Source organism: Bubalus bubalis, chromosome 11, assembly GCF_019923935.1.
Source record: "Bubalus bubalis isolate 160015118507 breed Murrah chromosome 11, NDDB_SH_1, whole genome shotgun sequence".
In the NCBI taxonomy this organism is placed as follows: Eukaryota; Metazoa; Chordata; class Mammalia; order Artiodactyla; family Bovidae; genus Bubalus; species Bubalus bubalis.
This window is the reverse complement of record NC_059167.1, coordinates 25,713,550-25,737,089: the sequence shown is the minus strand read 5'-3', so window position 1 is coordinate 25,737,089 and position 23,540 is coordinate 25,713,550. Positions and strand designations below refer to the sequence as shown.

The window sequence follows — 23,540 nt, the reverse complement described above, 5'->3', positions numbered from 1 at the left end:
TGTTCAAACTACCACACAGTTGCACTCATTTCACATGCTAGCAAAGTAATGCTCAAAATCCTCCAGGCTTGGCTTCAACAACTGAGAACTTCTAGATGTTCAAGCTGGATTTAGAAAAGGCAGAGGAACCAGAGATCAAATGGCCAACATCCATTGGATCATAGAAAAAGCAAGAGAATTCCAGAAAAACTACGTCTGCTTCATTGACTACGCTAAAGCCTTTGACAGTGTGGATCACAACAAACTCTGGAAAGTTCTTAAGAAAATGAGAATACCAGACCACCTTACCTGCCTCCTGTACACTGGTCAAGAAGCAGCAATTAGAACTGGACAAGGAACAACAGACTAGTTCAAAATTGGGAAAGGATGACATCAAGGCTCTATACTGCCGCCCTGCTTATTTAACAAAGGCAATTAGTAGAAAATGGTAACAAATATGGTAGATATTAACCCAAGTTTATCAATAATTGCTTTAAATATCAGTGGTTTAAATACACTAAAAGGCAGACTGTCAGATTGGATCAAAAGTCAAGATATGTTGTGTACAGAAATTCTTTATATATGAAGACAGATATAGATTAGACATAAAGAGATGGAGAAAGATACACCATGCTAACACGAATTTTAAAAAAAGCTGAAGTAACTATATTAGTTTTGACAGAGCAGACTGCAGAGCAAGGAAGAGTTTCAAGGGTAAGAAATAGCATTAAAGGTGAAAGTGTTAGTCATTCAGTTATGTCTGACTGTGCGGCTCCATGGACTGTAGCCCCCCAGACTCTGTCAGTGGAATTATCCAGGCAAGAATAATAGAGTGGATAGCCTTTCCATCTCCAGGTGATCTTCCAGACCCAGGGATTGAACCCAGGTCTCCCACATTGCAGGCAGATTCTTTACCATCTGAGCCACCAGGAAAGTCCCAATAGGAGCATTATATAATAATAAAAGAGTCAGTTCTTCAAGAAGATATCAGATCAGATCAGATCAGATCAGTCGCTCAGTCGTGTCCGACTCTTTGAGACCCCATGAATCGCAGCACGCCAGGCCTCCCTGTCTATCACCAACTCCCGGAGTTCACTGAGACTCAAGTCCATCGAGTCGGTGATGCCATCCAGCCATCTCATCCTCTGTCGTCCCCTTCTCCTCTTGCCCCCAATCCCTCCCAGCATCAGAGTCTTTTCCAATGAGTCAACTCTTCGCATGTGTGCACTTAACAACAGGTCATCAAAATATGTGATGCAGCAGTCAACAGAATTGCAAAAACAAATTGATCAGTCCACTGTTATAGGAGGTGATACTTCAGCACTTCTGCCAGAAATGGACAGGTATAGAAGAAAATCAGTAAGGACATATTTGAACTCAACAGCAATATTAATCAACTGGATATGATTGACACATCATCCAGCAACAACAAGGACTACATATTTTTCTCAAGAATAAAAATAGAATTAAAGAACTCTGAGAAAATTCAGAGTTCTTTTTAGTTTTTGATTTATTTTTTTTAAATAGGATTTGCATCCATACATGGTCAGAAAGAAGAAAGACGAGGAACTCGTTTTAAAAAATACAACAAGCTGTCACCTGCCTCCCCTCTACTTCTTACATATTTTAGGGTATGAATTTTAAAATTTTATTCTTTTAAAATACTGAAACCTTTTTCTTGCCTCAAATTTGGTATAATGATTCAAAGAGTTGTGGGGGTTACTTTTCCAAATGAAACCTATCTGGCACTTTTTCATTTATTGATATTATGAAGGAATACCTCCTACAACTCCTTGGTTCCATATAGCAAAATTTGAAAACTGAATCCCTCATGACCTGGCCAGTATTTGATAATTATTGACTTTTGCTCCTGAGTAATAGATCTCTAGATACCCATATTCTTTTGAGTGATATAGCTGGAAGAGCAGAAGCAGATAAGAAAGGCCAGGGGAGAGTTTGTAAAAGGAAGAGAATATTTATTATTATCATGTATCTGCCAGGTAGACTTATGATGGTGAAACCAAAGGGATTAATAACATAGGATTCTCTAAAGGATATAGATATCTGTTAAAATGGATTCAGTGAAATTGTTCCCATCCCTGTAGAATTAAAACCAAAAATAAAACACATCAAATGAACTTTTCCCCTTTGGATCACAAGTAGTGGTATGAAGACAAGCTGTACAAACCTTGATTAAGTCAAATCACTTCTTACTTTGTTTCTTCATCTTCAAAATGGAAATAGTGCCTGCCTTATAAAACCCTGGTAAGCATTAATTGAGAAAATGTGTGTACAGTGCCTGGCTCATATTGGGCATGCACCAGGGTTACTTCTGGTTCCTTTCAGTATCAGTAGTAATATCTGGACTTCAGTCCTTGAATTCACTAGTTACTTGTCATGAGATCTTTATAAGATCAAATTATTTTGTCTCTCTGAGCCTTATTTTCCTTTGGTATAAAATCATTAATATCCATATTATAAAGTTGTGGTTGTAATTCATTTCGTTGTATCATCTCGATTTTCATTGAATCTAAATCTGATGTTAAACTGCTAAAATCTTATATAAATATGTGAGTTTTACTGAATAGATCTTTTGGGCACCAAATTCACATTTTTTTAAGGAATGTATAATAGGAGGAATATAATAAGGAAAAGTAAATCTCTAGTTTTGTTTTTTAATGGGAGGACTCTATACTAGCTTACTTAATTTTTGCTTAATATAATTCATTGGGAAAGTGGGGAAATAATGGATCGAAGGATTTATTTTCACTTGAAATAGCTACTTCTAGAAAGGATATACATAGGGCACCAAGTTAGGGAGTCCAAACACTTGAATGTACCTCTTTCTTTGTCTTTGTTCTTTTTGTCTTAGGTGACATTATTTTGAAACGAGACTTCAGCATACAGTAATGGTTTTGTGGGTAGATACTAGAAAATGATACTGTATGATATCTTTTATGTGCAATTTAAAAACAATACAAATGAATACACATGCAAAACAGAAACAAACTCAGGTTTAGGAGCTTCACGGTTGGCTCACTGATAAAGAACTTGCCTGCCAATGTAGGAGATGTGGGTTTGATCCCCTGGAAGAGGAAATGGCAACCCACTCCAGTATTCTTGGCTGGAGAATCCCATGGACAGGGGAGTTCATGGGGTTGTAGAGAGTCAGACACGTCTTAGCAACTACACAGATTGGAAAATTATTAAGTACTGAAAATTTTCTGGCTTGTTAATTACCAAAGAAAGAACTAATAAACTCGTATTAAAATTTAATATTAAACTTTAATTGGTAAATTAAGACTCATAAATGAATCCTGTTAAATGAGTTTGAATTAGGTCAATATTATTGGTGAATTCAGCTGTGTGTTAAATCAATATAAATTCTGTGACATAATCACAGAATAGAAATTGATGTCTGTATGGTATATTGTATTGAAGGGTTGCAAAGTGATGAACTGGGAAGTTGGTATTTTTAATGATGTTATAAATCCATGAATTTCAGTTAGATTTATTTAAATATGAATCACTTTTATAAAAATCAGCAGTAAAATATTATTGCTTTCGTATTCTGTAGCAGTTGTGTCAGCTTTTGCATATAATCAAATGAATGTAAAATTTAACTTATTTTCTTACATGTTTCCCAAAGTTCAGGAAATGATGTAGCATATAGAGTGTTAATTACTGTTAAGAATTCCCAGTTTATCATTATATTTGACAATATGTAGCTCCTTAAAGTGAAGTTGCTCAGTTGTGTCGGACTCTTTGCGACCCCATGGGCTGTAGCCTGCAAGGCTCCTCCATCCATGGGATTTTCCAGGAAAGAATACTGGAGTGGGTTGCCATTTCCTTCTCCAGGGGATCTTCCCGACCCAGGGATCGAACCTTGGTCTCCCGTACTGCAGGCAGACTCTTTACCATCTGAACCACCAGGGAAGCCCGTGTAACTCCTTATTAAATGCTTATTAACAACTTTGAAAATATCCTACAAAGTAGAGAATAGTCTCTGCATGCAGTCTTTAACTGCAGGAAAAAGAATAGAAGAAAATATAATGAAAACTAAATTGTGAATGCATTGAGTGCAGACAAGTTTCTGCTACAAAATGCACGTGAATTTATGTGTGAATGTTAAAGACATGTGGCTATGTTGATTATAGCAACCGGTAGTATTGTTGTAAAGCAAATGATTTGCAGAGTTAGGTTAAATGCATTATGGGTATGGCTGGGATCAAAATAACATGAATTTGTTCAAAGTTTTTTTTGTTTTTTGGTATTTAAAAAAATATTTATTTATTCAGCTGCACTGGATCTTAGTTGTAGCATACGCGGTATTTTAGTTGTGACATGAGAAATCTAGTTGTGGCATGTGAAGTCTTCAGTTGCAGCATGCCATCTCTTATTGTAGCATGTGGGACCTAGTTCCTTGAGCAGGAATCAAACCCCGGCCCCAGTGCATTGGGAGCTTGGAGTCTTAGCCACTGCACCACCAGGGAAGTCCCAGCATTGTGTTTGTTTTTTAAGAAGCCAAATACTTTTGTATAATACTGGGTAATTTAACTACTTTTCTGGTAATAATTTAATGTTAAGAACAAATAGATTTCTGTGATTGTACATTTATAAGATATTATTTGGACAAGTCATTTATAAAGTAATATGATTCATATACTTTTCTTTTTTATTGTGATAAAATATATATAACAAAATTCACCATTTAACCATTTAAAGTGTATAATTCAGTAGTGTTAAGTATGTTCACATTGTTGTGCAGCCATCACCAGTGTCCATCTCCAGAACTTTATCATCATTCTGAATAAAACTGCACATTAAACATTAACTCCCCATTCTTTTTTATTTTTAATTTAATTTTATTTTTTTTTTTAATTTTATTTTATTTTTAAACTTTACATAATTGTATTAGTTTTGCCAAATATCAAAATGAATCCGCCACAGGTATACATGTGTTCCCCATCCTGAACCCTCCTCCCCTCCTCCCTCCCCATACCATCCCTCTGGGTCGTCCCAGTGCACCAGCCCCAAGCATCCAGTATCGTGCATTGAACCTGGACTGGCAACTCGTTTCATACATGATATTATACATGTTTCAATGCCATTCTCCCAAATCTTCCCACCCTCTCCCTCTCCCACAGAGTCCATAAGACTGTTCTATACATCAGTGTCTCTTTTGCTGTCTCGTACGCAGGGTTATTGTTACCATCTTTCTAAATTCCATATATATGCGTTAGTATACTGTATTGGTGTTTTTCTTTCTGGCTTACTTCACTCTGTATAATAGGCTCCAGTTTCATCCACCTCATTAGAACTGATTCAAATGTATTCTTTTTAATGGGTGTGTAATACTCCATTGTGTATATGTACCATAGCTTTCTTATCCATTCATCTGCTGATGGACATCTAGGTTGCTTCCATGTCCTGGCTATTATAAACAGTGCTGCGATGAACATTGGGGTACACGTGTCTCTTTCCCTTCTGGTTTCCTCAGTGTGTATGCCCAGCAGTGGGATTGCTGGATCATAAGGCAGTTCTATTTCCAGTTTTTTAAGGAATCTCCATACTGTAACTCCCCATTCTTCCTGACTTCAAGCCCCTGTCACATGGAGTTGATCTCCAAAATATTTAAAGAGCCCATAAACTCAACATCAGAAAAACAAAAAGCCCTGTTAAAAAATGGGCAGATGATCTGAACAGATAATACATGAAAAAATGCCCAGTATTGTTAATTATTAGAGAAAGGTAAATCAAAGCTTCAATGAGATGTTACCTCAAGCCTGTCAGAATGGCAATCATCAAAAAGAACAGAAATAAATAATTGGCAAGGATGTGGAGAAAAGGGTACCCTTGTACATTGTTGATGAGAGTATAAATTGGTGCAGCCATTGTAGAAAAAAGTACGGTAGTTTCTCAAAAAACTAGAAATAGAACTACTATATGACTCAGAAATTCCACTCCTGAGTAATATATCTGAAAAATCGAAAACACTAATGTGAAAACAATACGCGCGTGGCAATGTTCTTAGCAGCATTATTTACAATTACCAAGATAGGGATGCAGCCTGTGTCCATCAACAGAAGAATGGATCAAGAAGATATAGTATGTTCACAGACACATACCCACATATACAAGAATGCTGCTCAGCCATAAAAAAGAATGAAATTCTGCCATTTGCAAGAACATGGATGGAGTTGGAGGATATTATGGTAAGTGAAATAAATCAGACAGAGAAAGACAAATACTGAATTTTATCACTTATATTTGGAATCTAAAAAATAAAACAAATCAGTGAATATAACACAAAGAAATGGATTCACAGATAAAGAGAGCAAACTAGTAGTTACTGGTGGGAGAAGGATGGAGTGGGGGAGGAACAATATAGGGTCTAGGGGATTAAGAGGTACAACCTACTATGTACAAAATAAATAAGCTATAAGGATATATTGAATAGCACAGGAAATATAACTGATGTTTTATAATAACTGTAAATGAATTTTATAACCTTTAAAAAATGTATCACTATGTTACACACCTGAAACTTACATAATATTGTACAACTAAATCTTAGTAAAAAATATCAAAATAATGAAAAGCAAAAAAATAAAGAATTCACATTCTCCCTAATACCCAGGCCCTTTAACCACTATAATGTCTCTGAATTTGGCTACTCTCATTTTCTTATGTGAGTTGAATTATACAGTATTTTTCCTTTTGTAATTGACTTCTTTTACTTAGCATAGTGTCTTCAGGGTTCATCCATATTGTCCCACGTATCAGAATTTCAGTCTTTTTAGGACTAATATTTCTTTATGCATATGCCACATTTTGTTTATCCATTTATCTGTCAATGAATGTTTGGGTTGTTTCTACCTTTTGGCAGTTGTGAATAATGCTGCTGTGAACACTGATGTGCAAATATTTGTTCAATGGTGGTTATATGTATTTTTAATATATATTTTAACATTTAAAGATATTTGAGGTAATAAAATTCTATTTGAATGGACTGCATAAATATCTGTGTTTTCACTGATATCAGTGGTTGTTTATTGAATACCCATCATGTATTCCAGCCCCCGGGCCACAGGCCACAGAGGGTCCCTGGCCAGTTAGGAACTGGGCCACACAGCAGGAGGTGAGATGTGCAAAGAAGTGAAGTACTCGCCATTGTTCACATTACCACCTGAGCTTTGCTTCCTGTCAGATCAGCAGTAGCATTAGCTTCTTACAGATTCTCATACATCACAATGTAGTGATGGTAATAGAAATAAGTGCACAGCAAATGTAATGCACTTGAATCATCTTGAAACCACCCCCACCCACGTTTGTGGAAAAACTGTTTTCTACAAAACTGGTTCCTAGTGCTAAAAGGGTTGAGGACTACTGTTCTAAGGGATATAAAGAGAATATTTATTGAATACTTACTGTGAATTGGAGATTAGGGACATAAAGAGTAATAAAACCATGTTACTGTTTTTGAAGAACTTGCAATCTATTAAGAATGATAGGATGTATATATAAAAACAGAACAACCTGGTAGCATATACTTTTTGAAGCTGAAGAGATGTTCACTGCTGCTGCTAAGTCACTTCAGTCGTGTCCGACTCTGGGTGACCCCATAGATGGCAGCCCACCAGGCTCCCCCGTCCCTGGGATTCTCCAGGCAAGAACACTGGAGTGGGTTGCCGTTTCCTTCTCCAGTGCATGAAAGTGAAAAGTGAAAGTGAAGTCGCGCAGTCGTGTCCAACTCTTAGCGACCCCATGGACTGCAGCCTACCAGGCTCCTCCGTCCATGGGATTTTCCAGTCAAGAGTACTGGAGTGGGGTGCCATTGCCTTCTCCAGAGATGTTCACAGTCTGATCCAAACCAGCATCTTCTCATGCTAAGATTTTTGCATGTCATCCTAATCAGTTAAGAGGCAAAAATACATGACCATAATCAACAAGCATATTCCATTCAAGTATATGTATTTAACATTCAAGCATAAATTTTGAAGTTATCAATCATTACACTCTGCAAAACAGTCTTCTCCAATAACAACATCCTTAGAATGGCTTATATTCTTTTATCGAAACTCCTACCTTAACTCTCACTTAATCTCCTATCTCCACCTCCTCCTTGAGTTGTATAATTTTTTGTTGTGGATATGTTTTTTATGCATGTAAACCAACTTAAGTGTAGGTGAGTAAAAGGTGAAATGATGAACTCTGTATGTGTTTCAAGTTTCTTTCCAGGCTTAAATGATTCTAATTTTATCCCTGTAGTACCTGGATTTCCAGGTGAAAGAAAACAGAATAAGCAAGTCTAGAGGTTTCTCAACAAATCTATTTCATAATAATTTAAAAGGCAAAAATTTGATTGGAATAAAAACATTTTGGTGTGCTTTGGTGTTTCAGTGATATTTCTCCCTCTCTCAAGCTATTTTTTCTGGAAAAACAAAATTAATCCTTTGTGAATTCAGTCATAATTTTTGAGTTTAGTTGTATTTTTAAGGTTTTTCTGGCTGTGCCAGCTGAACCTTTTAGATAGCACTTTCTTTTTCCTATTTTCTAACATTTCTAAATGAAATGTTAGAAAGACCAAAGGAAGACATACAGCCAGCTGTTAGATTCACATTTCCTTTGGATGATGTTTTGAAGTTCAGAAAAGGAACTTTGAAAAATTTAAACACAGCTGAGCAGAGTTTCCAAGAGGCAATACTGTAATACTACTTCTTTCTCCATATTTATTTTCTTGACTCAGTACTGAGCCTGAATTCTGAGTGGTGAAGACATTTATAGACTCATTACTCTGTAGGGTAAAAAAAAAGGAAAAAGCTAATTTCAAAGTTAAAACTTAGAAAAAAGAAGATAATTGTAGAAGTGAGGAAGGATGAATGAACAAGGATGATCATCCATTCATTCAGCACATATATGAAAGTCTACTATGTACCAGACTTGCCACTAAACATTGGAAATAAAGCAATGAATAAAATAGGATTAGTACCACTCCTGGAACTTCGATTGCTGGTAAGAGTGAGTAGAACATAACAGGCTCTTAAAAATAACTTGAATAAATGAATGTCTTGAATAAATAAACTTCAATAAATAAATATATTGTGGAGAAGAATTTGGGGGTAAAGGACATTTTAGTGAAAAAGTATGACGTGTCCTGTTCATTGTATTTGAGATACTTCATTTAAAAAATAGAAAAAATATACTTATTACTGGGCAAAATGACTTAGTTATGGTAATACATAGAATGTAATACATTGGAGACCTTAAAAATAATGACATACATTGAAGTATGTTGGCTAACATAAAAGATGTTCTTTACCTAATGTCAAATTAAGCAAAGTAGGCTATAGAACAGGATGTGTGGAATGGTTCTCTTGAGATTATTTACATTTATGTAAAATGTCTTGAGAGTAGAAACTTTGGAATCAGACATTCTTGGGTTTCATAAAAGGGTACTTCATAAAAGTTATTCGTTAACATGTGTCAGAGTTTTATCTAACTAATAATCAGGAAGACCAAAGAACCGCTTATAAGAGTTTTTGAGCATTAGGAGTTCTTGTATTCATTTAGGAAAGGGATGCTAAGATAAAATTGCTAAGCCACACAGAAGTCTCATCAACTTTCTGAAGGAAAAGGAAGCCATATCACCTTGGAAACTTGGAATGTAAAGCAGTGAATTCAATTTAAATATCATCATGGTCTTTATCATCATCTCCAGTATCATCAAATATATCAGTTTCATTGATTTTAGCATGGAGATCAAATTGCCAACATCCACTGGATCATGGAAAAAGCAAGAGAGTTCCAGAAAAACATCTGTTTCTGCTTTATTGACTATGCCAAAGCCTTTGACTGTGTGGCTCACAATAAACTGGAAAATTCTGAAAGAGATGGGAATACCAGACCACCTGATCTGCCTCTTGAGAAATTTGTGTGCAGGTCAGGAAGCAACAGTTAGAACTGGACATGGAACAACAGACTGGTTCCAAATAGGAAAAGGAGTACGTCAAGGCTGTACATTGTCACCCTGCTTATTTAACTTATATGCAGAGTACATCATGAGAAACACTGGACTGGAAGAAGCACAAGCTGGAATCAAGATTGCCGGGAGAAATATCAATAACCTCAGATATGCAGATGACACCACCCTTATGGCAGAAAGTGAAGAGGAACTAAAAAGCCTCTTGAGGAAAGTGAAAGTGGAGAGTGAAAAAGTTGGCTTAAAGCTCAACATTCAGAAAACGAAGATCATGGCATCTGGTCCCATCACTTCATGGGAAATAGATAGGGAAACAGTGGAAACAGGGTCAGACTTTATTTTTCTGGGCTCCAAAATCACTGCAGATGGTGACTGCAGCCATGAAATTAAAAGACGCTTCCTCCTTGGAAGGAAAGTTATGACCAACCTAGATAGCATATTGAAAAGCAGAGACATTACTTTGCCAACAAAGGTCCGTCTAGTTAAGGCTATGGTTTTTCCTGTGGTCATGTATGGATGTGAGAGTTGGACTGTGAAGAAAGCTGAGCGCCGAAGAATTGATGCTTTAGAATTGTGGTGTTGGAGAAGACTCTGGAGAGTCCCTTGGACTGCAAGGAGATCCAACCAGTCCGTTCTAAAGGAGATTAGCCCTGGGATTTCTTTGGAAGGACTGATGCTGAAGCTGAAACTCCAGTACTTTGGCCACCTCATGCAAAGAGTTGACTCATTGGAAAAGACTCTGATGCTGGGAGGGATTGAGGGCAGGAGGAAAAGGGGACGACAGAGGACGAGATGGCTGGATAGCATCACCGACTCAATGGACGTGAATTTGAGTGAACTCCGGGAGTTGGTGATGGACAGGGAGGCCTGGTGTGCTGCGATTCATGGGGTCGCAAAGAGTCGGACACGACTGAGCGACTGAACTGACTGGAAGCTTGCTGTGTGCCTTCAGAGTTATAGCTTTATCTGCATTGTATTTTAAAATTACATCAGCTTTGTTACCCTATTAGTCTGGCAGACCAACCAATAAAATATCTGAGGTATTTATTTAAACCATTTTTCTCAACTTTCCTTTATTACAGCATAGCCTCTTTATACATCAAAACACATTGCTTCTACTCGTTCATTTCCCAACATTTTGATTTCCTGAGTTTTTCTTCTTCATTCATACTCTTCATACACCAACATTTTTTATTCATTGTCTTTCTTACCATTGCATCTGTTTAACCTCCTTCACCTTATTCTTGGGCATGGCAGTGCCTCCCAGCATCTCAGATTCGCTTCTTGTGGTGGCAGTGGTAGCTGCTCCTTTGAGTGGCACACGGGACAAAGTAGCATATAGTACAGATGGAGCCACATATGTGGGTGAGTTTTGACTGAATTTTTCTGAGATATACTTAGCAGCATCAAAATTCTTTCCTTCTTCCCTTTCTGTGTGTGTTAATGTTTTAAGGGTTTTTTTTGGGGGGGGTGGGTAGAGGGCAGGTATGGAGTTATCTTTACTCTTAGCTTTCTTAGCCTCATTACTAAGGTGGACCTCTCTTCTTGGGTCTTTACTGAATGTCCCAAGGATTCCGTGAGGACTTTTTTATCTTGCTTGTGAGAACTTGGATGATTCCTGGCCCTGTGTAAGCCCTGGGAATTATCTCCCTTTTGTTACCTGGTAGTTTTTCTTGCCCGGAAGTTGTTTTTGTTCAACCATCTCATTTTATGCATATGCAAAATTGGTATTCAGGTAAAATTTAAGTAGATCTTTTCCCCCCTTCTTAAATAGGCCTTTGTGTTGCTCTCATTTCAGGACTGTAGCCGGTCAGCCTTCTCTGTCCATGGGATTCTCCAGGCAAGAATAGTGGAGTGGGTTGCCATTCCCTTCTCCAGGGGATCTTCCTGACCCAGGGATTGAACCCAAGTCTCCTGCATTGCAGGCAGATTCTTTACCATCTGAGCCACCAGGGAGGCCCCAGTTGCTTACATATGGAAGTTAATTCTGGATTCTATTACTCCCTCATGGGTGAAAGTAGAGATTTCTTAACACTTTTAACTTGGAGAATGATATTCTTAGTGAGTGATATATCCTGCTCAAATTGTTTTCAAATACTATTATGTGTAAAAATTCATTTTTAAAAGTGCTGCCTAAATTAAATTTATCTTAGTAACAACATTTCTTCTACACATAGCTGTAAATAAAATCTGCTTTGGCTGCTTTTCTTCTAATAATAGTTACCAGTCAACTGATGCATTAAATTAAAGTTGGTGTAACCCTAATGATTTATAATAGCTGATACTTTTTGGTACTGCTTTGCCTCACTGAAGAGCACTGCTGTTTTATGGTACTACTTTTCTTTTAAACATGATTCAATATAGCTAATAGAACAAAAAAGCAGTAACCTTAACATAACTCTTACTTAATATAGAAACTTTTTACTAATAAAAAATCTGTTTTATATTCCATCTATTGAGATACAGTGAAAAAGTATAAATTAAGTACTAATTATTTCTTTGAAATTCTTTCATTTAGTTTGAAAGCATTGGTAAGTGGTAGTAGAAGTTAATTGAGAATGTCTCATTAAGTTTGGAATTAAGAAAGTAAAGGATGTATGTGGTGAAGAACAATACAAGTTTTGTTGTTGTTTTTGTTTGGTTTAAGGATCTGAGATGTTCATGAAAGAGTTAACAACTGTCACGGTTATGGTTGATTCAGTTGGCAGCATGAACTTTGTTCTTTATGGTTAACGTTTCAGTTACTATACTAGATACAAGGTGCCCTATCTAGTAGTCATTTTGTGTCTATTGTGTCCTTAGAAGAGAGACTTGAAATTCTTAGGGGAATGTTTGAAAATGAGTCAGTAGTAGCATTGTGATTTGAATGTCATATGCTGAGGCTTAAGGAAGGTATTTTTGTCTCTAGCATCAGAATTACATATAAGTAAATCTTTTAAAAAAATCCTAAAGAAATTTATAGCCCTAATTTACATGTTTCTCAAGGGATGAGGGTTAGGATTATAATTATAGATGAGAGAACTATAAAGGCACTAATTCTTACAGATGGTAGCAAAATGTCCAAATTTTTGCTACTTTTGTTATTTCTTAAAAACTGATTTCTAATACCTTTAAAATGACAGTTTTTAGATACAGCCATTGAGTTTGGTATAGCAATAGACTGTTTACTCTTTAATTTTTTTGATAGGAGATACAAAATGCAGACATCTAATTGTTCAGAATCTTTTAGACACTAATGGCTATTTACTTGTGAGAAAATTTAAACTGGTATGTGACAGTCACTAGATCCATCTGCCAAAGCGGCTTTAGATTTTGGTCTATTATTACTAAAAGTGATGGGTCTTACCATAGAGTGACCTAGGCCACATGGATGCACTGCATTTCTTTCCCTGAGATGACTTACCACTGAAATTCATGGATTCGGTTTGTTATTTTGGTTGCATGTTCCCTTGTCACTTTGCTACTAAAGTGTAATAACCCCTCGACAATAATGGTTTTGGTCAGCCAAGCCATATTGTTCTGATTCATTTGGAGTAGAGAACAGGGACTCTGTAGTGAAATAGATCTGACTATGAATCTCTGCTCCTCCTGGTTTTGTGACCTTAGGTGAATTACTTAACCTCTGCTGATGCATTTGATATTAGTATAGTTTACTAGTTTAAATGTGTGAACTCTGGAGATAGTTTGTGGGGATTTGAATCCTGATCGTGCTGCTTATAAGCTGGGTGACTTCAGACATGTTTCTAACTTTCTGCCTCCTCTTTCGTATCTGTAAATTAGAGATAAGAATAGTACTTATCTGTAAACACTTGGAGTTTTTTAAACCTATCTGGAATGTAATAAGCACTCAATACATGAATACTAGTATTATCTATATAAAAATGAGGACAGAAATAACATAGGAAGGCTGTCATGAGGCCTGAATGGTTAAATAAAGCACTTCACACTGGGACTTAGTAATGTTCAGTAAATGATGGTACTGTAAGGGGATTGGGGCTTCCTGGGTGGCGCTAGTGCTAAAGAACCCAGCTGCCAGTGTAGGAGGCATGAGACCCAGGTTTGAATCCTGGGTTAGGAAGATCCCCTGGAGGAGGGCATGGCAACCCACTCCAGTATTCTTCCCTGGAGAATCCCTTAGACAGAGGAGCCTGGCCAGCTATGGTCCATAGGGTTGCACAGAGACGGACATGACTGAAGTGATTTAGCACGCACGCACATAAGGAAATTAATATTATGATGCAGCAGATACATCTGTGGAGTAAGCATAGATCCAGGATTTGTAATTAAAGAGTCCACATTGAAACTCCATTGCTAATTGGTTAGGACAACAATGAGTTCCAGCATTCTGTTAGGTCGCTTGTACAGAACAAATCAACTTTTCTATCCCAACTGGTGCACAGATGGGGCACATGAAAAAATTCCATCCAGTGCTGGGCTGGATGAAGCACAAGCTGGAATCAAGATTACCGGAAGAAATATCAATAACCTCAGATATGCAGATGACAACACCTTTATACCAGAAAGCAAAGAGGAACTAAAGAGCCTCTTAATGAAGGTGAAAGAGGAGAGTGAAAAAGCTGGCTTAAAACTCAACATTCAGAAAACTAAGATCATGCCATCCGGTCCCATCACTTTATGGCAAATAGATGGGGAAAAAATGGAAACAAGGACAGACTTTATTTTCGTGGGCTCCAAAAATCACTGCAGATGGTGACTGTAGCCATGAAATTAAAAGACACTTGCTTCTTGGAAGGAAAGCTATGACAAGCCTCAGTTCAGTTCAGTCACTCAATCTTGTCTGACTCTTTGTGACTCCATGAACTACAGCATGCCAGGCCTCCCTGTCCATCACCAACCAACTCCTGGAGCTTGCTCAAATTCATGTGCATTGAGTTGGTGATGCCATCCAACCATCTCATCCTCTGTCATCCCATTCTCCTCCTGCCTTCAGTCTTTCCCACCGTCAGGGTCTTTTCCAATAAGTCAGTTCTTCACATCAGGTAGCCAAAGTATTGGAGCTTCAGCTTCAGCATCAGTCCTTCCAAAGAAATCCCAGGGCTAATCTCCTTTAGAACGGACTGGTTGGATCTCCTTGCAGTCCAAGGGACTTTCAAGAGTCTTCTCCAGCACCACAGTTCAAAAGCATCAAGTCTTTGGCACTCAGCTTTCTTTATGATCCAACTCTCACATCCATACATGACTACTGGAAAAACCATAGCTTTGACTAGATGTACCTTAACCTAGACAGCGTATTAAAAAGCAGAGACATTACTTTGCCAACAAAGGTCCGTCTTGTCAAAGGTACGGTTTTTCCAGTAGTCAGGCATGGATGTGAGAGTTGGACCATAAATAAGGCTGAGCACTAAAGAATTGATGTTTTTGAACTGTGGTGTTGGAGAAGACTTTTGAGAGTGCCGTGGACAACACGGAGATCAAACCAGTCAATCCTAAAGAAAATCAGTCCTGAATATTCATTGGAAGAACTGATGCTGAAGCTGAAACTCCAGTACTTTGGCCACCTGGTGCGAAGAACTGACTCATTGGAAAAGACCCCTATGGTGGGAAGGATTGACGGCAGGAGGAGAAGGGTATGACAGAGAATGAGATGGTTGGATGGCATCACCTAATGGACATGAGTTTGAGCAAGCTCTGGGAGGTGGTGAAGGATAGGGAAGCCTGATGTGCTGCGGTCCATGGGGTCACAAAGAGTCAGACACGACTGAGGCACTGAACAGCAACAACAGAGATTTCAGAATTGCAGTCTTGGTGTACCTATTGTGATACAGTTTGGGACTGGCCACACTCCACAGCTGGCCAAGAAAGTAAATGCATTTATTGGGAAAAGCTTTTATATCAGCCACTAAAGATATGACATCAAAGTTTTCCCAATATGAAGGGTTATTAGAAATTTTGAAAAACAGAAAGTGAGTCATGATGCAGGCTCCTTATATTCTACTCAATCCTTAAATCTCATATTCTAGTCAATTCTAAAATTTACCCTTCTTCTGTAGTAGTAGAATCCTGACTTTTTGTTTTTAGCTAGGCACATTGATGCCTGGAATAAAAGACTATTTTACAGCTATGTAACTAAGTTCTGGCAAAAGAGATAAAAACAGAAGCATTATGTGTGTGCTTAGAAAAGGCACTGACTCAACTGTAAGAGACCCCATTTTGCCATTCAGTTTCTCTTCTTCTTTTTGACTTGTATTGAAGACATGATAACTGGAGCTTTAGCATACATTTTGGGCCATGAGGTGATCTTGATGATGGAAGCCAGGGACCTAGAATGGTAGAGAAGTTAGAAACTTCGGTCCCTAAGGATACTTGCAACTGCCATGTCTACATCACCTGTCTCTAGACAACTTTTACAAAAGAAAAATAAATCTCAGTGTTGTTTAATCTAAGTTACTGCTGTGTTTGGGTATTCTGTATTGTGCAGAATATATTATTATACTGAGGGGAAGGAATAAATATTAGAGCACTACTGAGATTTAGTCACTGGTGTATAGGGTGGGGGTATATAAGGACTTAAACATAAAGGAGATTGAAGGGCAGTAGCATAAATGATTAAAGAATTGAGAAGATTGTGGATCACTTGTATTATACTGGTGAAATTTTATTATATTATTGGGAAATAAACTTTTTGGGAAAATATTTCAAACAGTGACATTTGTAAACTACTTATTAAATTAAATTTTGTTGGCTATAGGGCGTGGTTAGAAGAGCTGGTAAAACTGATGGGGGAGCATAGATAATTTTTGTGTTTACAACATTAATAGTCTTTTATATTGCTAGGTTGTTATGCCATTGTTAAATGAAGTATTTATAGCAGTAGATTTTTTTCTGGTTAAGTTATTCTAGTTAATGATATTTCATGTGTCTCTCAAAATTTTGGATTGGCAAATATGAAAAAACGTTAGAAAACATTGGATTAACCATTTTCTCAAAAATAGGTTGAGAAAAGATTATTTTGGAGCCTACACAGCAAATGTTTAGGATTTATTCACTTTTACATAAAGATTACTCTAAAAAATTGTTTGTGTATTAATACTTGAGCCCTCACTTTTAAATGGTTTGTGTGACACCAAAATAATTGTTTGACATTTAATTTAATAGCTTTGGCTAGACAAAGGTTTAGATGCCTGAGCTGAAAATGTGATAATCTCTCTAATAATGTTGCCTAATTTATGACTTGGTTTTATTGGATAGTGTGGAATTACAGACCTAGAAAGACTTTACTGTCTTTAATGTAAATGTTTGCTAATTTGGTCTAACCTAATGTGTCTAATATGATATGTTTTAATATATCTTTATTCATGAGCTTGAACATCTGTCTGTTTATATTATAATCATTTGTATCAACAGCATAATACAGTCTTAGGCACAAGAGCTTAACTTACTCGATTTTGAATCCTGTATCTTCTAGTTACTAATTATGTGACCTTGAATATGTTTCTGTGATTGATTGGGAGCATAGTATTGTGATAAGGGCATAAAAGACCTTGACTCTGACCTTTGCTTATACTAGCTTTGTAAATGCTTTAAGCAAATTACTTAATAGCTATGAGCTACAGTTCCTCATCTATAAAGGGATGGCAAATCATAATTAGAGGGGTTTTTTTTTGGAATAAATTGAAATAATTATATAGCACTACAGACATATAAAACATTAAAATACTTTATCTTCACTTGTTAAAAACTCAAGAATATTTTATTGTTATAAGATTTTTTTTCCCCTTGGATTTTTTATCTTATAACTGGAAGTTTGTATTTGTTTGACCATTTTCATTCAACTTGCCTACTTCCCACATTTGCAGCCTCTAGCAACCATCAATCTATTCTCTATATCTATGAGTTCTTTTTTTTTTTAAGGTTCTGCATGTAAGTGAGATAATGCAGTATTTGTCTTTGTCTGCCTTAGTTTACTTTGCATAATGCCCTCAATTCATCCAAATTGCTGCAGATAGCAAGATTTTCTTCCTTTTTTATGATTGTATATGATTCCGTTGTGTGTATGTTTGTATACGTGTGTGTGCGTGTATGTGTATAAAATCCATTGTGTGTGTGTATATAGATGTATGAATGTATGTATATTTTTTGAGGAACTGCTATACTGTTTTCCATAGTGGCTGCACCAATTTATACTCCTACTAACAGTACACAAGGGTTCCTTTTTCTCAACATCCTCACAAGCACTTGTTATTTCTTGTCTTTTTGGTAAAAACATGTGAGGTGATATGTTGTGGTTTTGATTTGCATTTGCTGATTAGTGGTGTTGAGCACCTCTTCCTTTATCTGTTGGCCATTTGTATATTGTCTTTGGAGAAATGTCTATTTAGATCCTGTGTCTGTTTTTTTTTTTTTTTTTATAGGCAAGTATTCAAAAGATTTTTTTTAATTTAATTTTATTTTTAAACTTTACAATATTGTATTAGTTTTGCCAAATATCGAAATGAATCCGCCACAGGTATACATGTGTTCCCCATCCTGAACCCTGTGTCTGTTTTTAAAATGGATTGTTTATTTTTTCTATTGAGTTGTATGAGTTCTTAATATATTTTGGATGTTAATCCCTTATGTGTATATGGCTTCCAAATATTTTATAGGTTGCCTTTTTATTTTGTTGATGGTTTCCTTTGCTATGCAGAAGCTTTTTAGTTCAGTGTAGTAAGCAACAGTTAGAACTGGACACGGAACAAACAGACTGGTTCCAAATGGGAAAAGGAATACGTCAAGGCTGTATATTGTCATCCTGCTTATTTAACTTATATGCAGAGTACATCATGAGAAACACTGGACTGGAAGAAGCACAAGCTGGAATCACGATTGCTGGGAGAAATATCAATAACCCCCGATATGCAGATGACACCACCCTTATGGCAGAAAGTGAAGAGGAACTAAAAAGCCTCTTGATGAAAGTGAAAGAGGAGAGTGAAAAAGTTGGCTTAAAGCTCAACATTCAGAAAATGAAGATCATGGCATCCGGTCCCACCACTTCATGGGAAATAGATGGGAAAACAGTGGAAACAGTGTCAGACTTTATTTTTGGGGGCTCCAAAATCACTGCAGATGGTGATTGCAGCCATGAAATTAAAAGACGCTTACTCCTTGGAAGGAAAGTTATGACCAACCTAGATAGTATATTGAAAAACAGAGACATTACTTTGCCAACAAAGGTCCGTCTAGTCAAGGCTATGGTTTTTCCAGGGGTCATGTATGGATGTGAGAGTTGGACTGTGAAGAAAGCTGAGCACCGAAGAATTGATGCTTTTGAACTGTGGTGTTGGAGAAGACTCTTGAGAGTCCCTTGGACTGCAAGGAGATCCAACGAGTCCATCCTAAAGGAAATGAGTACTAAATATTCATTGGAAGGACTGATGCTGAAGCTGAAACTCCAGTACTTTGGCCACCTCATGTGAAGAGTTGACTCATTGGAAAAGACTCTGATGCTGGGAGGGATTGGGGGCAGGAGGAGAAGGGGATGACAGAGGATGAGATGGCTGGATGGCATCACCGACTCGATGGACATGAGTTTGAGTGAACTCCAGGAGTTGGTGATGGACAAGGAGGCCTGGCGTGCTGTGATTCATGGGGTAGCAAAGAGTTGGACACGACTGAGCAACTGAACTGAACTGAGTCTCACTTGATTATTTTTGCTTTCATTGCCTTTTTTTCATTTGGTGTCAAATTAAAAAAATCATTGCCAAGACTGATGTCAAGGAGGCGTTAAAATTTTATGGTGCAAAGTCAATGGAATTAAGGAAAGGCTGATAACTCCTTTAATTATTGACCTAGTAATTAGTTGTAGCTTTTATTTATCAAACCTATACTACGTGCCAGCCACCATGACTAGCACTTACATACATATCTTAGTTCAAGACTACTTTAAATATTCATTTAAACTAACAAAAGGAAATAGAGTTAATAGTCTCACTCAACCAAAATATAATAATAATAGCTATAATTCTAATTATTGTATTTTTATTGGTCCATAATGAATGTTATTAACTAGTTTATGAAGAAGTTAAATTTTGGCCACAGTCACACAGCTAGAAAGTTGAGGAGGAAATGGGCAAAAATTGTTCTTAGTGACTCTAAAACTCTTTAATTTTCCAGTTATTACATTGCTAAATATTATTGAGTGTATCTCCTTGTATAGATTCTTTAGTAGTAGCTTTAAGGCTTCCTTGATAGCTCAGTTGGAATCTGCCTGCAATGCAGGAGACCCCAGTTTGATTCCTTGATTGGGAAGAGCCACTGGAGAAGAGATAGGCTACTCACTCCAATATTCTTGGGGTTCCCTTGTGGCTCACCTGGTAAAGAATCCACCCACAATGCGGGAGACCTGGGTTCAATCCCTGGGTTGGGAAGATCCCCTGGAGAAGGGAAAGGCTGCCTACTCCAGTATTCTGGCCTGGAGAATTCCATGGACTGTATAGTCCATGGGCTTGCAAACAGTTGGACACGACTGAGTGACTTTCACTTTCACACTTGAAGTATTGCATTAAAAATATATGTAACTTGTTAAAATCTACTGTTATTGAAGTTTTACCAATATGAAGTGTAGAAACTTTACCTCTAAAGTTCCTCTGCCCTCCTCTCATTTATAATATGATGATCTTAAAATATCTCCTCTATATATATTTAAAACTGCAATAGACAGTTACACTTTTTGCTTCACTTGTCAAACATAATGTAGAAAACTCAAGAATAGAGGTTAAGTCTATTATATTTACCCATGTTTTTGCTCTTTTTTATGCTCTTTCTTCCTTCTGGGATTTATGAGGCAAAAAAAAAAAAACAAAAAAAAAACCTCAGAGAGCTTACTGCTGTGTTGTTCCTTTAGTCCTAGATCCTTGCAGGTCTGCCTTTGCTTTCCAAGCCTTACACAGTTATCTTATATTTTTTAATATAGTGGCCAGGGTTTTTAGCTGTTCTTAGTGGGAGCGATGGGGAGAAGTGCGTGTTTTCCATCTTGGTCTGGAACTGAAAGTTACTTCATTGTACTTTCCATATATATGTAAAAAAATTGCCTATGCTGGAGTTTTATCTGGTTTTCCTGATAGTGTGCTATTTAGGAGGAAAAAGCTTGGGGCCTTTAAATCTCTGGATTGAATTATACTTGACATATCCTAGTGATAGAGTTGCCCATCACTGGGGTTAAAAAAGTACATATAAAGGAGATTCTCTAGCTTCCCTTGCAATTCTTGGAAGTGAGCAGTTTCTTAATAACAATAATAATTAAACAAATAGCTATCATTGATTTTGGTTCTGCCATTTATTGACTTTATGACTTTGGGAATGTTATTTACTCTCAATGTGCCTTAATTTCCTCCACTGTAAAATGGGGATAATAATACTTGAAAGGTTGTTGAGAAGATTAAATGGTATTATAATTGTGAAGTAATGAGAAAAAATACCTTACATTCAGGAAGAACTGTATAAACGTAGCTGTTATCTTCATTATTCTTAGAGTAATAGGCCCATATGATAGGCGTTATTACATTCATTTTAAGAATAAAAAATTCAGGCTCAGAGAGAGTAAGATGCCTTACTGGTTCTTTTCTGGCCCTGTTCTATATAGGTATTCTTAGGATATACACCCAGAGCTGTCTGACCTTACAGTGTATGCTTTTCAAGGTATGATGCTCTCCATCAATATCATCAAATCCCCCTGCATCCTGTATTTTCACCTAGCATTATGTGTATTTTTCTTCATACTTGACGTCTTAACCCAAGCTGTAACATCTCACCAGTCATTGTACCATAATTTATCTAACCTTTTCTTATTTTTGAATATAAATTGTCTCTCTGTCATCCAACTGGCTCATGTATTAATGAGTGCTCACCAATATTAGTATATTATTTTTTATAATGCAGTAGTAACAATTGACCTTTAAAGAGCTTTGTGCCTTTTATATGAAGATAGAAATGTGTTTTATGAAAATGTATATCCCACTAAAAATTTTCAGTAGCATAATATGTTTATTATACTTTTGAATGTCTTGTTCTGTAGAAACTGCTTTAAATCTGTTTGAATCTGAATTTTTGAATCTTTATTGTTATTTAGAAAGAGTTCTGTAGAAAGATTGTGCGTCTTTATTCATTAGTTGTGCTGTATGAGACTTGGAATTTTTGCCATATGTCTCCTGGCCCTTATTAAATGTAATGTTGGAGGACTGTGCAGGTTATCAAGAGTTGGCTTAAATGTAAGTCTTTGATTTGAAATTATATTTGGATATATTTCTTTCTGAGCATCTACGGTTTACATTTTCTGAATGTAAATATAGATGAATAAACATGAAATGACTTTGAATCTTAGCTCTAATTCTTCAAAGTCTTTATTTTATTTTTATTTTGCCTAAGATTTTGACTATAGATATTAAATGAATACATGCACACTGTGTAATATTCATACATTCACTTTTTTGTTCTACAAATATTATCATAGGGCTTGCTTTGTTTTAGACACTGCTCTAAATCCCTGCTCTTCTGATACATACCTTTTAGTATAGAAAAGAAATAAGCCAATAATTATTGTGATAGTGTGATAGAGAATAATGGGGGATGGTGAGTGCTTTTTTTTTTTTAGACAAAGTATTGTAGCATTCTTATAGCGTTTATAGTCATTCACTTTTTCTTGCTGCCCAGGGTCCTGGTTTTGTTCTGCAGCCCACCCTTGGGAATAAATTCTATTAGTCTAAGCATAATGTAATCCCATTTCACTGTCAGTGGTTGAATTTTCAAGGGATGAGTTGACTCACTCTTGTTTAATAGGATGTACAGATTTGGGGGCGACTTCTTTTAGTAGTTTCTCTCCTTTATAATGCAACTGACTAGAACAGTTGTTCTTTTTCACATAATTACTTGTGGCTACAGTTAAGATGTCAAGGCTGTATATTGTCACTCTGCTTATTTAACTTATATGTAGAGTACATCATGAGAAACGCTGGGCTAGAAGAAGCACAAACTGGAATCAAGATTGCTGGGAGAAATATCAATAACCTCAGATATGCAGATGACACCACCCTTATGGCAGAAAGTGAAAAGGAACTAAAAAACTTCTTGATGAAAGTGAAAGAGGAGAGTGAAAAAGTTGGCTTAAAGCTCAACGTTCAGAAAATGAAGATCATGGCATCTGGCCCCATCACTTCATGGGAAATAGATAGGGAAACAGTGGAAACAGTGTCAGACTTTATTTTTCTGGGCTCCAAAATCATTGCAGATGGTGATTGCAGCCATGAAATTAAAAGACGCTTACTCCTTGGAATGAAAGTTATGACCAACCTAGATAGCATATTGAAAAGCAGAGACATTACTTTGCCAACAAAGGTCCGTCTAGTCAAGGCTATGGTTTTTCCAGGGGTCATGTATGGATGTGAGAGTTGGACTGTGAAGAAAGCTGAGCGCTGAAGAATTGATGCTTTAGAATTGTGGTGTTGGAGAAGACTCTTGAGAGTCCCTTGGACTGCAAGGAGATCCAACCAGTCCATTCTAAAGGAGATCAGTCCTGGGTGTTCATTGGAAGGGATGATGCTAAAGCTGAAACTCCAGTACTTTGGCCACCTCATGCAAAGAG

The 23,540-nt window shown here is 36.8% G+C and overlaps 1 protein-coding gene across 7 annotated transcripts in view; it reads left to right on the top strand.

The window, feature by feature from the left end:
* Nucleotides 1–23,540, top strand: part of FUT8 (fucosyltransferase 8) — a 330,583-nt gene that overhangs the window by 114,134 nt on the left and 192,909 nt on the right. For 3 of the 7 annotated variants that reach the window (XM_044924842.2, XM_044924841.2, XM_025295347.3), the window contains one exon: nucleotides 21,546–21,601. The exons of the other annotated variants lie outside the window; for them this stretch is intronic. The gene's annotated coding sequence lies outside the window, so the exon portion shown is untranslated. The remainder of the gene's footprint in view (nucleotides 1–21,545; nucleotides 21,602–23,540) is intronic. 7 annotated transcript variants of the gene reach the window in all.